At 42.5% G+C, this 15,110-nt stretch overlaps 1 protein-coding gene across 1 annotated transcript in view; it reads left to right on the top strand.

The window, feature by feature from the left end:
• The first annotated feature begins 335 nt into the window (after nucleotides 1–335).
• GRAP2 (GRB2-related adaptor protein 2) overlaps nucleotides 336–15,110 on the top strand; it is a 53,881-nt gene continuing 39,106 nt past the window's right edge. The window contains exon 1 of the mRNA XM_006865259.1: nucleotides 336–584. The gene's annotated coding sequence lies outside the window, so the exon portion shown is untranslated. The remainder of the gene's footprint in view (nucleotides 585–15,110) is intronic.

The following is a 15,110-nucleotide window of genomic DNA, read 5'->3' as shown; positions in this document are numbered from 1 at the left end:
TCCAAATTATGCACATATAAATTATGCATGTAGAGTGTGAACATGCGCACGCAACAGAGACAGAGTGCATATCTACAAATACCAGAGCCCGCAAAGGCAGTAAACTGTGCGCCAGATGTCCCTGAAATTTACAAAGAGCCCAGAATCAAAAATGACAGCTCTATAAGCTTATAAAGGGAAGGGGGAAGGGAAAGAAAGAAAGAAAGAAATGCAAAAAAACCTCGAGCAGAAGGAAGTGGCTATGGGTTTTGGGGGAGTTTTGTTTTCTTAATTTTTGTTTTTTGGTGTGTTTTTTTCTGTGCCTTTGAGCTGGGGGTGGGAGCATTTATAAAGGCTTCTATGCTGGGCAGGTTCACGTTAAGTCTGAGTTCCTCCAGGGCTGGCTCTCAGACGCTGTTTGGAAAATTCATTGCCAGGCATGAGTCGGGGGGATTGGTTTTTTGATTCCACTGGAAATTGTTAATGGGGACTGCATTAGCGGCCCCGTGTTGCTTTGTCTGATAGAGAGACAGCAGGTTTACCCAAGCAATTCTGGATCTCTGATCACTGCCAATTAGGGAGCATTGTCTGGCTGACATAATCAAGTGAGTATAAATGTATTTCTCCTTATTGGAAGGGGGAAGGGAGGTGGCAGGAAGATTGAGGCAAAAGCTGCTACCCCTCGCCTGTCTTCACCTGGATCAAACCCGAAGTGTCACCCGGTGCTCAGCAAAGAGGTCACTGGTTTTCTGAGATGGAAATGCATGGTTAAGAATTCAGGACTAGAATTGGTTTTTCCAGAAGGGGCCCTGTCTCCCCTAATTTGTCACCGTCACATCTTTCTTTTTTGTTGTTTCTGTGTTCACTTCTGTGAAAGCCAAATAGAGACCAGAAAATAGATGCTGTATTGATCACATTTTAATTCTGCCCTGTTGGCCACACTGCTCCCACTTAGCTTATCGGCAGTTGAAAGTGATGGTGGCAGGACCCCGTCCAATGCGGTGTCCGAGTCTGTCTGGTTCAGTGGATTTCACGGTTGGCTTGTCCAACTTCTGCAGGGTGATCTGTGGTGTGTCTTAGATGTGGGGTTGAGAGAGCTGATAAAAATAGTCCTCTGCCATGGAATAGATCGGGGAAGAATTTCTCACATTTAAACAGCTAAAAAAGGAGACATGTTTAAGTCACATCTGGTGGTGTTCTTGTTGTCTGACTCAAGAGTAAAGTCTGTTGAAGCATCAGCACAGATTTTAAAATGTAGACTGTATGTCTTCATCCCCAAACAAGTGTCTAGGGTCAAATACGTCTGGCTGAATCACATTGTTATGTGTAATTTTCTATTAGCAGCTGAGTGTGTTAACCCTTTGCACTACCTAGGGACTCCACACGTAACAAGGGCTGAGGAAAACAGCTGAAATCAATTGGGCTCTATAAAATTACAAATTAGGGGAGACAGGGCCCCTTCTGGAAAAACCAATTCTAGAAAACCAGATCGGTGACAAAAGTGATCTCACAGTGAAATTTCAACTCTGGTCAATGCAAGGCCAGGCCCTTGAACGCATGACTTTTCCCCCCTCACCCTTGAATATTTGATAAGGGCCATTTATAGAGCCCAATTGATTTCAGCTGTTTTCCTCAGCCCTTGTTACGTGTGGAGTCCCTAGGTGGTGCAAAGGGTTAACACACTCAGCTGCTAATAGAAAATTACAGGTCCAGGTCCACCCAGAGGTACCATGGAAGAAAGGTGTGGAGATCTGCTTCCCCAAAATCAGCCATTGAGAACACTATGGAACATAGCTCTATTCTGATGTATATGGGGTGACACGGTAAGTCAGAGCTATCAGGTTACTTGTTACCGGCATGTATTCGCTGCCTGTGTCAGTACTATGGGACTCTAGATCCTTCCCAACAACTACAAGACTGCTATTGGATGGCTTCAACTGGACTCCAATTCATAGTGACCCCAGGTGAACTGCTTCATAAGGCTTTCTGGATGGGCGAGAATCTTTATGACTCGCCAGGTCTTTCTCATACGAAGACGCTGGGTGGACTTGAACCGCCAACGTTTCAGTTATCAGCTGGGCATATAATCATTGCACCACCAAGGTAAGAAGATGTCCTTCCAGCCTATGGTTTTTCTTCACAATTGGACTGTCTTCTTGAGTTTGGCAAAAATGATTTTATTCCTGGTAGCATCGGTGTGATACTTGAAGATGTCAGGAATCTGCATATGAGAAACGGTATTTCTAGGGAGCACTCTGTCTAAAGGCCTCTGACCACCCACATCCAGCCAATTCCTGGTCCATTTTTCTTCTGTTGGCTGTTCAGAAACTGTCAAGGCCCAAACGCCTTTCAGCCAGCTCCCAGAAATATGTATTGCCGTTGTTTTTCAGATCTTGATGGATAAAACATCTTTTTTTTAATCTTCCACTTCTTACCTGGTATATTGGTCTTTGAGAACAAGAGCTCATTTATCTCCAAGGAAAAAATAAAGTCATTCCACAATTACCCATTAGCAAATTACCACTTGCAGTGAAAATACAGGGGAATTCTCTCTCTGTGTATTAATAAGTCAGTAATTCACTTCGGCCCAGTGTTGGCAGATGGACAGTAACTGTTCCTTTCTAGTTGGCTTAATTTTCTCTTTTGCTGATTTTTGTTTCCTTGAAGCAAAGTGATTTCTTGGTTCTTTCTTTGCTTGGTGATGCTTTGGAGGAGTGTGCCCATCTCCTTTGGGTCTATTTGTTTTGTGAGTTGGTTCAATCAAACCTCTAGCATTCTGGTTCACTTACTCAGGACAACATCATCAGGCAAGATCAACCACTAGAATCATGTTTGGTAAAGTAGAGGTTCTGTGAAAATGAGGGAACCCCTCAATGAGATGGATTGACTCAGTAGCAGCAGCAATAAACTCAAACATTCCAACAATCATGAAGATGGCAAAGACGGGGCAATGTTTTGTTCTATCATGCATGGGTTCACCATGAGTCAGAACCAACTCAGTGGCAGCTAACCACCATAAATTACTGAGGAGTCTACAATGTTGAGTGTCATAGGTGCCTCTGAAGTTTTCCCCATTTGAAAGTTGCATGAAGTTACCCATCTAAGCGCTGACTCCCTCCTAATCCTTTGGTTTTTCTACTGTGTAGTTAGGGGCATAAAATCACCAACTGCCAAGAGATAGCACGGTATCATGGAGATTGAGGCCTAAACCAAAGAGTCCTGTGTTGTATAAGAGAACAAATTTGAGGCTCATTGCTTTTCCCTTCTGAGCGTGTCACACGTTCCTTGTTAAAGACACTGATGGGAACAACAGAACACTCTGTTCATCTTTACTGATCCCCAAAATAGGAAAATGATCCCCAAAATGAGAAAAGACAGTGAAGGGTCTGGTCTAACCGCACAAACTTGGTACAAATTACAAATGACTGTAAGAAAGTATTTGGGACCTAAGTATTTAGGTGGCATTTGGTGTTGTACTAAATTCTGGTCATTTAGTTATATAGGACTGAGACCTCCTGAACACACAGCAAGCACTTGACATGGCTGGCCATTACATCTTATATTGTTTAGTTTCTTTTAACTCAGGGAGGTACTCAAAGAGAAGATAGAAATCCAGATTCTAGTATTATGGAATGTCAGTTTGCTTTGATGTTGTACTGTAGTGATATAAAATTTACTTGCGTGGGTCAAGGGAGGCATGGGGTGAGAAGCATAGGGGACTGCTCTGTACTGGTTTTGCAACTTTCTGTGAGTCTATAATGATTTCAAAATAAAACGTGGAAGGAAAGCAAATGGCATAGCAATTAGAAGAAATGAATACTTATCTTCATTTTAGTGTCTGCTTGAACACATTTTATATTTTGCTTGCTTTTTCCTTATCTTTTCCACATAGATTTTATGAGTAATCAAGGATAAGAGTTAGGGCTCTCTTTTCTATGGAAAAGAAAAGCAAAAATAGAATAAGCTAAGAGAGCCCCTGCCAATATCAAGCTAGGAAACCACATACTTGTACTTCTTGCTTCTCCCTACCCCTTTTAAGGAACTCTGGTAACATAGTGGTTATGAGTCAGGCTGCTAACCTCAAGGTCAGCAGTTTGAAACTACCAGCTGTTCCACGGGAGAAAGATGAGGCTTTCTGCTCCCATAAAGATTTACAGCTTCAGAAACCCTGCACAGGGTCACTATGAGTCGGAACCAACTCCAGGGCACACCACCACCACCATCACGCCCTTTATCTGCACAAGTTCATTTCCAAATCCACACTCACCTTGTCCTCCTCCATTTCCATACAGTGGAGTGATGCTTCACCTGCTGCTACAAAGGAGCCCCTCCACCTGTGCAAGGTATCCCTTCCTTTCCAGCTGTATTTAAATTCATCTCTCTGGTGAATTCCTTCTCACCAAGAATTTTAACATCTACAGAACAATCACTCCCAAGCTTATATCTCTACTCAGACATTTGTGCTGAGATCCACGCCTACATATCCAACCCTTGACTGACATGCTCTACCTAAGATGTCTCATAAGTATTTCAAACTCCTCCCAAATTATCTTCTCTTCCTATATTCCCTTACCTCAGGAAATGTTAGTCCTACCTCCCAGATCACCCACCGCAGAAATCTGAGTCATTCTAGATCCAATATGGTACCCACTAACCACAGTAGCTATCAAACACTTGACAATTGACTAGTCCAAGTTGAGATGACCCCTAACGAGATGGATTGGCCAGGTGGCATCATTGATGGACTCGAGTGTGACAGCGGTAGTGAGGTTGGCCCAGGATCGGATATTGTTTCGTTCTGCTGTGCATGGGGTCGCTATGAGTCGGTTCCGACTCGATGGCACCTGACAACAACAACAACATAAGTGCAAAGTACATACCGGATCTCAAAGACCTAGTTCAGAAAAAAGAATGCAAAATATCTCAATAAGATTTTGCATTAATTATATGTTGAAATAAGGAGCTCTGGTAGTATAGTGGTTATGAGTCAGGCTGCTAATCTCACGGTCATCAGTTTGAAACTACCAGTGGTTCTGCAGGAGAAAAATGAGGCTTTCTGCTCCTGTAAAGATTTACAGCCTTGGAAACCCTATAACAGGGTCGCTACGAGTCATAATCGACTCCACGGCATGTAACCACCATCACCATCATTTGGGATCTATACTAACTATACTATACTAACTGAGGCAATTACTTAACCTCTTTGATCCTCAGTTTCTTCATCTATCAGTTGGGTATAATAATAGTTCTTATGTCTCAGGTTCTTGCAAGCGTTCAGTGAGATGGTGTGTGTAGCACACTTAACTGTGGAGACAAAAACATCTGCAAAGGTTCAAAGTCTCTGGCTGCCATAGTTCAGACTCATATCATGTCTAGCAATAGTTTCCCTGTCTCTAGTTCACCCTGCGATCCAATCCTTGATACTGCCACCTGATTGAACATTTCCTAGCGCAAATGTTATCACAATTTTCAGTGCTCCCCCTCATGCCTGGATGAAGTCTAAAGTCTTTGGTATGTGATGTAAGACTCTTGAGGATCTGCCTCATTGAATCTTCAATTCTATCTCTTTCTAAACCACCAGGGTCATAATGAACCAGTTGGGCTTCCAACTCCTATTTTCACACACAATTCTCTCTGTCCTGAACTTCCATGCTCTCTCCTCTGCCTAGCTAACACCTCGTTGGCTTCAGACTCTGTTCAATTGTCACCTCATTTGGAAAGTGTCTCTGTTCCCTCCTGCACCTGTATCCTGTATCTGTCCAGGCAGGGTTAAAAGCCTGTCCTCTCTGCCCCTCAAGCACTTTGGGTTTTGTTCCCCTCCCCCTCCCCCGTTGTTGTTGCATTGATTGCATTGGGTTCACTTGTTTGCCTTTCCGGAAGTCTAAGATTGGCTTTGTCCATTCTGGAGTTCCGTGCTTAACACAATTCCTAGCACAGAGTGGGCTCGATGCATGTTTGTTGAGTGAATTCAGAAAGCAGATAGTATCCTGAGAGAGGAGAAGAGTGAGAGGCCAGTGAAGTAAAACAGCAGAAAATCTGAAGATACACCCAAGGAGGAATTGTCGTTTCGTGGCAATACAGACAGAACCAGGAACGAGAGACAAAAATCCAGACAAGGAAGAATATAAAAAGAGAGAGAGAGAGAAGCTCATTAAAAGAACAGAATCACATTTGGTACCACTGGTGGTTTTGTAACTTCCGCTAAAGCAGTTCCAGGAAGAGACAAGTTTCTAGAAAGACACAAATCATATGAAGAAAGGATGAGGTCTCATCCACCGATTCAAGGGATTATTTGTCATCAGGACTAGATAGATACAGGGACGATACAAGAAAATGTCAACCTGGTGATGACATGAGGCTACTGCTAATAATTCACTGGGGCTGGGGCCCAAGAATTTTTTACTCTGGTGCAAATGCCAAGCATGGAAAATTTTGACAAGTTATAGGTTTGAGAGGGCAGACAGTGGATTTGAGAATAACTATGTGAAATGCCAGAATAATCACAAGAGAAATATCTGATTACATAAGAAGGCTCAGAGGATTCTTGCTTTATCACACACAAAAAATTCACTTACAAAAACAGAAATCCCAATACTCTATAAAATCTCCTTCTCAGAGTACACGGTATTCCAGAATGCATAATCATAAAAGCATGCCTCTTGACCTAGGCAATATTAAAAGTCACAAATAACACAAAAAAGGTAGAGAAAATAGGAAACAGGACTGTCTGTAGTACCCAGGATATACACAGAAGAAGAGAGCTACTTCTCTCAGTAAACTACAGATTTCACAAGAAGGACTAATGGCTTCATCCCAGGACTTCAGATCTGGCCCCAAACGTTCTTCCATTCCCTGCTTGCACATACACAACTACGTGGGACAGTGTGGCAAAGAGGCAGCAGAGAGACTCAGGATAAAAGCGAATAGTGAGATCAAACAATCCCTTCCCATTATTCTTGATGACACCACACTCCACCACCAAACCTTTCTGTGGATAAATACTTGGGACATATATATGCTAAAAGATATGCTGTTGTTCAGTGCCATGAGTTCATTCTGACTCATAGCGACTCTGTATAGGATTCCCAAGGAGTAGCTGGTGGGTTCGAACCACTGACCTTGTGGTTAGCAATCCAGTGCTTATCCTACAGCACCACACCAGCACTCAAAAAGTTCATAGAAAAATTCCATTATCTTTTCATTCCATTTTCCCACAAACTTTTTGAAACCTCCTCATGTTTGTTGCTTATCTGAAATTCAGTTTCAACACAGCATCTGTATCTTATTTCACAATCCTACTTGAATAGTGGTCTCCTCAAAAACGTACACACCTAGAACCTGCAGATGGGACTTTATGTGGAAAAAGGATTCTGGCAGATATAATTAAGTTGGGGGTCTCAAGATGAAGTCATCTGGTTTGTTGTTGTTGTTGTTGTGAAGTGCCGTCGAGTTGGTTCCCCCCCATAGCGACCCTGTATAGGGTTTCCGAGGAGCAGGGGGCAATTAAAAACAAAAACAAAACTGTTGTCATTGAGTCTGTTCTGATTCATGAAGACCCTTTGTGTTACAATGTAGAACTGAACTCCACAGGGTTTCCTTGGTCATAAACCTTACCTCTTCCATGGTGCTTCTCAGGGGATGGGGAGGGTTGAACTGCCAACCACTGTGTCATTCAAGGACCTTTCCTGGGTTAGGGTAGAACCAAATTCCAATGATAAGTCCTCAGAAGAGAAGATGGAGAAGACAGGCACAGGAGAGAACACCGTGTCAAGACGGAGATAGAATCTGAAGTGATGAGACCACAAGGTAAGGAATCCCTGGAGCTACCAGACGTTGGAATCAACACAAAAGGATTCTCCTCTAGACCCTTCAAGGGAATGTGGCCCCAACAAAACTTTGATTGTAGACTTCCGTCCTTCAGAACTGTAAGGGAACGTCTATTTCTGCTGTTTTAAGCTGCCAAGTTTTAAAACTTTGCTGTGGCAACTTTAGAAAATGAATACAGAGAGGTCTTCTATCATCTGTCCTGTGAGACACAATATGGATCAATCATGATTAGCTTTTGAGTAATAACAGTGTTGTATTGGTAGGTGCCATTGAGTTGGCTCAGACTCATAGTGACCCTATGTCCAACAGAACAACTACTGAGTGTCTACTATATACCAGGCACCACACTAAACAGTTTAAATGGTTATTTCATTTATACGTCACAAGAACACCATGAGGCAGTATTACTATTCCTGCTTTACAGATGAAGAAACTGAAGCTCACGGAGGTTCTATAATTTGCTTAGCATCACCCAGCTAGCCAATGATAGAGTCAGGATTTGGTGTCCAATAGTCTGACCACGAAGCCCAAGTGCTTGCCCTTCATTCCACATGGCAGCATCAGGTAAGGGACAGGTCCATAAACACACGCACACACACACACACACCGCCTGCTTCCGTCAGAAGAATGAGGGAAAGCAAGACCATAGGGTATGACAGACCAGACCTAAGCAAGGAGCTGTGGAAGTTTGACCAGATAGTTTTGGTTAGATGGTGATGGTTATATGCCGTGGAGTCGGTTCCAACTCATAGCGACCCTGTACAGGGTTTCCGAGGCTGTAAATCTTTACAGGAGCAGAAAGCTTCATTTTTCTTCCGCGGAACAGCTGGTAGTTTCAAACTGCTGACCTTGAGGTTAGCAGCCTGACACATAACAACTACCCTACCAGAGCTCCTTAAATGGGGTAGGGAGAAGCTGGTAGTTGTGAACTGCTGACTTTGAGGTTAGTAACCTGACTCGTAACCTATGCTCCTAACCCTAGGCAGGTGCAGTCCCACCCCAGGGCTCACAGCTTGGTTAGCAGAGGGATGGATTGTATTTCCTGTTGCAGCCTCACTCAGGGGTCTTTGTGCAGTGAACAGCCTACACAACTGTACACAGCGGTCTGATACAGATGGGGAAAGCTTCGGATGTAGGTGTTTAAGGAACAATGAGAAGCCATTCACTAAAGCTTGTTTGCATGATAGGTATGTTCTGAAAGTTTGTAGAGACAGTATGGGAGAGAATGCTGAAGGCCCTATATGACATGAGAGGCTTGAGTGAAGGCCTTCATTCTGTAAAGTGACATCACTGATGAATTCTGAATGGGAGAATGGTCCTCAGAAGGTGCATGTCTGCAAGTTTCACCTTGTAGGGGTCTTCATTCCTTCAAGCAGACTGGACAAGGCTGAGGAAAAATGGAGCAATGTAGATAAGGTGACAATAGAAGCTCAGTGGATTGGACAAAGGTCAAAGGTAAAGAGAGCAGAAAACACAAAAGGGAGAAAATAAACTAAAAAGATAAATTTCTTCTACTTTGCATTTCCCCAGGCCTGGCCCTGAGGGAAGAGGTGACCCTATTTTTGTTTTTTGTTCTTTTCCTATGGAGTTACTAGGATGGCATAACAGAAAAGGGCCCTGGGCATGGAAGAGCTTGATTTCAGGAAAGCATTTGGCTAGATTTTTCATGATACCCTAGAGACTAACATGAAGAAACACAAGCTGGTTTCTTGTGTTTCTACTTAACCTGGTGGGTGGGGTTGTTAATATCTATCTGGAGGGATTTTTAGATAAAGAATCTGAGTTCCAAGATAACCAACTTGCACATAGTCACACAATGAATGAAGGAGCCAGGATTCAAATCCGGCTCTGCCTGACTCCAAAGTCTATGTTCTGTTTTATTACAGAATAAAATCCAAAAAAAGTCATCTACTTATAGGAAAAAATGAAGGAAAAAAAAAAAAAAAAAGAGTGGGGAGAGAGTGGGTACAAGTCCATGCTGAAATGACCTGTGACGGACTGAAGCACTCGGCCAAACCATAAGAACAAACATAAGCTGAAAGTCATAAAGGTTAACCATAAAACCTTGCATTTTAGTTTCCAAAAACCCACTGCAGAAGTGGAGAGACCTGGCTTGAGCGTCTTCATCTCAGGAAACATTTGGATTTGGGTACAGTTGTTGCTGGTAGCGTAGTGGTTACGAATCGGGCTGCGAACCTTAAGGTCAGCGGTTCGAAACTACCAGCCGCTCCGCGGGAGAAAGATGAGACTTTCTACTCCCGTAAAGATTTACACCCTCGGAAACCCTGTACAGGGTCGCTATGGGTCAGACCCGACTCGATGGCACTTAACAACAACAACAACAGTTGTTGCTTAACTCCGTAACAGTGAACAACGTAACATGATTGCAAAAATCTTGTGTACAAAGAGCCAGTTACTTGAATCTATTCCAATTTATGGTGACCCTATGTGTGTCAAGTGTGGCATCAAGTGTGGCAGCAGTAGTGAGGTTGGCCCAAGATCGGACATTGTTTCGTTCTGCTATGCATGGGGTCGCTATGAGTCGGTCCCGACTCGATGGCACCTGACAACAACAACAATAACTATGTGTGTCAGCACGGTGCTGTGCTCCATCGGATTGTCAGTGACAGATCTGTCACCAGATCTTCCATCCAAGGAGCTTCTGGATGGATTTGACCCACTAAACTTTGAGTGACTGGATGAACATTTAACTATTTGCACCACCCAGGGACTCCACAATAAAGATGAATCAATTAAATAATCCTATTCTACTTGGTATTTTCAATAACCTCATATGCATGTAAAAGCTGGACAGTAAATAAGGAAGACCGTAGAAGAATTTATGCTTTTGAGTTATGGTGTTGGAGGAGAATATTGAAAGTGCCATGGGCTGCCAGAAGAACCAATAGATCTGTTTTAGAAGAAGTACAGCCAGAGTGCTCGTTGGAGGCCAGAATGGCCAAACTTCGTCTCTCATACTTTCAGACATATTGTCAGGAGGGACCAGTTGCTGGAGAAGGATATTATGTTTGGTAAGGTGGAGGGTCAGAGAAAAAGAGGAAGACCCCCAGTGAGATGGATTGGCCAAGTGGCAACATCGATGGACTCAAGCGTGACAACAGTAGTAAGATTGGCCCAGGATCGGGAAGGGTTTCGTTCTACTGTGCATAAGGTCGCTATGAGTCGGTACCTACTTAATGGCACCTAAAAACAACAAATTCTACTTGGCCTAGCTCAGACCATGTCGAGAATATTGGATTTAATTTTAGATTACACATTTTGAGAAGAAAGCACCTCTGGTAGTACAGTTGTTACCAGTTGAGCTGCTAACCTCAAGTTCAGCAGTTTGAAACCTCAAGGTCAGTGGGAGAATGATGAGGCTTTCTGCTCCCATAAAGGTTTACAGCCTCGGAAACCTTATACATGGTCTCTACGAGTCAGAATCGACTCCACCATCACCATTATTTTGAGAAGAACATTTAAAAACTCAATTATGATCTGAGAAAAATGACCTGGTAAGCAAGGAGTCTGAAACCCTGAAGTCAAATGGAGACAGTAGAGGATGCTGGGACTATTAAACCTTAGAAACAAGAATTTGGGACCTGTGGTCTCCATTTTAGTTAATTCAAAATAATGTGTCCTTCTTAGGGAAGAATTCAGATTGAAAGAAAATTAGAGGGAGAAATTTTGGTTGAATGTAACCAATTCACAAAGCAGTTAGCCCACGTCTCACAATGACACCCCTTCCCCCTGCCCATTTTCTATCAACTCAATGACTTAGAGAAAGATTGGACTTTCTGGGTCATTTCCAAAATTGTGAATCTAGCGTTTGGGGCCCTACTTGTTCAAAAGCCAGCAATTAAAATCCATAGCAAAACTATAATTAGTAACAAACATAATAGAAGGGTTTCGAAATTCAAGTGAGTTAATGTATGTAAAGTGTTCAAAAGAAGATCTGGGATATAGTAGATATTTAATAAGCTTCAGTTAGTGTTATTTTGTTTTTAAATCTGGCAGTGAAAAAAGAAAAAGGAAGCTACTTTAAACCAGGAAAAAGCCATGTGTCTCAGTTAAAGCAAATTAAAACTACTTAGACTTAACTCCATCCCTCCGCCACCAAAAAAAAAAAAAAAAGACTAGTTGTAAGATTATCCTAATTATTTACATGATGGGAACAATTCACAATCATTTTCACCTTTACTGGAAAGATTTTAAGTACCACTTATGCATCCAGCAGAGGTTGACATTCAGTACTGGTTGGCTTGATGGATACAAGTGTGATCACCTCCAATTTTTCAGGAATGGACGTATTGCATAAAGCAAGAAACTGCTCTATGGCCAGTGTCCACTTGTATAAGCTGAAACCAGTGAACTAAAATGTGACCAGCATTCCAACAATAAATGGGGGTTGGGACTGTAAATAAAAGTGACAAAAATTATGAACATAGATGTGGTCACACAGTCAACTAACTGCTCTGCATTCTTGTGATTTGTCCTAAGAAGTATTCAGGTAAACTCGAGCACAAACCGTGAAGACAAAGCAGGGTATGCTGAGCATATTTGTAACCTCTGTGAGCAATATTACAACCCTGTTAACTGTGAAGCAAGAAGAGAGAGGCTTTCAAGTATATGATAAAAAAAAGCCAAGGGTTCAGAACCCAAATCCATAAAAAAGCAAACAGAAGGGAAGCAGAAGGGAAGAGAAGAAACCGAGAATATGATGGGATCATAAAATCCTTGTCATATATTTGAGGGGAAATCATGATGTGACTAGGAAATGGGAAGTGGTGGGGGGAAAGGAGAAGTCTGGGGATTGATAAAATGTCTGTCTCCTTTTTGCCCTCCAATCACGCCCAACCTCCTTGTCTCCCGCCTTTCTTGTAAAGAAAACCTCATGAAAAGATTCTGATTCTCAGTGAGTACTCTTAATGTTTCTTTTATGTTTGGATTTTGCCAGCAGGATTCATGGTGTTACTGTAGACAATTGTTATTGCTTTAGGTTACAATAAGGATAAAATGAAGAAATGGCATGTGATCTAACAGCCTCCCAGGGGAGGAGCTGGAAGTAACATCACAGGCCAGATCCATGGGCTGTGTTTTGTTGTTGTTTTGGATGGATGTTTTCATGGTGTCGTTTTAATGAGAAAATGAATGGAAAGCAAAAAACAAAAGCATTTGAGGTATACTTTGTCTAACTAGATCCACAGTAAGTTACTAATGTTTCAAAAAGAAAGAATGCAGAACATATTGTGAGGGGAGTCAGGAATGGACTGGGAAAGGCAGTCTGAAGTGAGAGAGGGAAGAATCGACAAGAAAGGAAAAGAACAGCAGCTTGTGAGTTTATAAAGTGACATTGTTTCCGTTTCTGAAATTGCTGTGAAGCATATGATTGTTCTGTCCGAGGGCAGCCAGGACTATTGTGGGTACCGCCTAACTCACTAAGAAATAATGGTCCTGAATTTCTGGGTATGTGAGAATTGCTCCATTTCATGGGCAGAAGGATGATGCCCTGGAAAATCCAGGGGCCTAAACCAGTTAGTAATTATCCTGAACTGCTCCTGGGACTTTGATTATTCTGTTAGTACCAGCAAAGGTTACCTAGTGAAGTCAGAGAAAGAAGCATTTAGACATGGACTCTAATCTTATACTTCAGTTTCCCATCTCTAAAATGTGGGTGATAGTAATATTAATAATAATAATGCATTCTACAAAGAGTAAAGCCATCTGTAAAGGAACATGATTTGTTGTTGTTGTTGTTGTTAAGTACCGTGGAGTTGGTTCCAACTCATAGTGACTCTGCATAGGGTTTCCGAGGCTGCAAATCTTTACGGGAGCAGAAAGCCTCATCTTTCTCCTGCAGAACAGCTGGTAGTTTCGAACTGCCAACCTTGAGATTAACAGCCTGATTCATAACCACATGATACCGAAACAAAACAAAAAAACTGTTGCTGTTGAGTCTATCCTAACTCCTGGTAACCCCATGTGCTTCCAAGTAAAACAGCTCCATAGGGCTTTCTTGACTGGAGCCTTCTGCTGCACTGCTCGTTGGATTTGAACCACCAACCTTTAGGTTAGTAGCCAAGAGTAAATTGTCTGTGCCACCCAGGGACCTTGGCACATGATCACCCAAACTAAACCCAGTGCCTTCAAGTCAATTGCAACCCATACCACCCTTATAGAACAGAGTAGACCTGCCCCATAGGGTTACCAGGGCTGTCCTCTTTATGGAGACAGTCCTATCTTTCTCCTACCGAGCAGATAGTGGGTTCGAACTGCCAACCTTTTGGTTAGCAGTCAAGTGCCTAACAATCGCACCACAGTGCTCCTTAGACACTCGATGGGTCCTATCGATAAATGATAGCTCATTGTTAGCTGGCTCTTGGTTCTAGACCTTGGGGAAGTTTGGTTGTTGTGCTCTGCGTATACAACTGGCTGTCCTTGTACTTCCTGTGTAAAGACAAGAAAGTTACTGAGCTCTGGGCAGGGCTATGAGGTTTAGAAGCCAAATCAGTTTTCTGTTTCTCCGCCCTCCATTTCCCCTCACTTCCCCTTGGTTACTGTTATCTTCTCATTCCACCTCCCTGGTTGTCATGATTACAATGTGCTGTACCTTCTGATAACATTGCAACTGAGGCTGCAGAGTAAGGGGAGAGAAACTAGCAGTTAGCCAATGAGGGACTTGCACGGTAGCTTTATGCTTTTTAAAAACAGGTTTGAATGTTTTTCTCTATGAGAAAGGATAGTAAGTAACCAGAATACAAAAATGCTTTGGAGGAAAGGACACTACACAGTCCAACAACAACAACAACGAGCCCATTACATCTTTGCTGTAACTTTGTGGGAGAATTGTTATCTGAATTTCTGGGGAAGTAACGGAAGCACAGAGAGGTTAAGTTATTTACCATCAAATTACACAGCTATCAAGTGAGTCACAGATGTGATATTTGAAACAGGTTTCTCTGAAATCCTAGTCCCAAGAACGTTCCCCTATGCTATACAGCTTTGCCTGGCTGAGAGTGGCAGGCTAGGAAAAAACAATGCAATTCCCTTGAGTTTAATAGAACATGTAAGTCCCTGGATGGCACAAACCATTTGTGATCGGCTGCTAATCTAAAGGTTGGTGGTTCGAAAACCCTATGGAGCAGTTCAGGTCTATTGTACATAGGGCCACCAAGAACTGGAATCAACTCAACAACATTGGGTATGGTTTGTTTTTAATAGAACACGTACATTACACTTAAAGGAAAAGGTAATTTTCTTCGTGGAAATTTCAGGACCAATGCAATTTTATGTAATGTACTTGA

The sequence above is a fragment of the Chrysochloris asiatica genome, unplaced genomic scaffold (assembly GCF_000296735.1).
Source record: "Chrysochloris asiatica unplaced genomic scaffold, ChrAsi1.0 scaffold00076, whole genome shotgun sequence".
Taxonomy (NCBI): domain Eukaryota; kingdom Metazoa; phylum Chordata; class Mammalia; order Afrosoricida; family Chrysochloridae; genus Chrysochloris; species Chrysochloris asiatica.
This window is presented reverse-complemented; position numbering and strand designations above follow the sequence as displayed.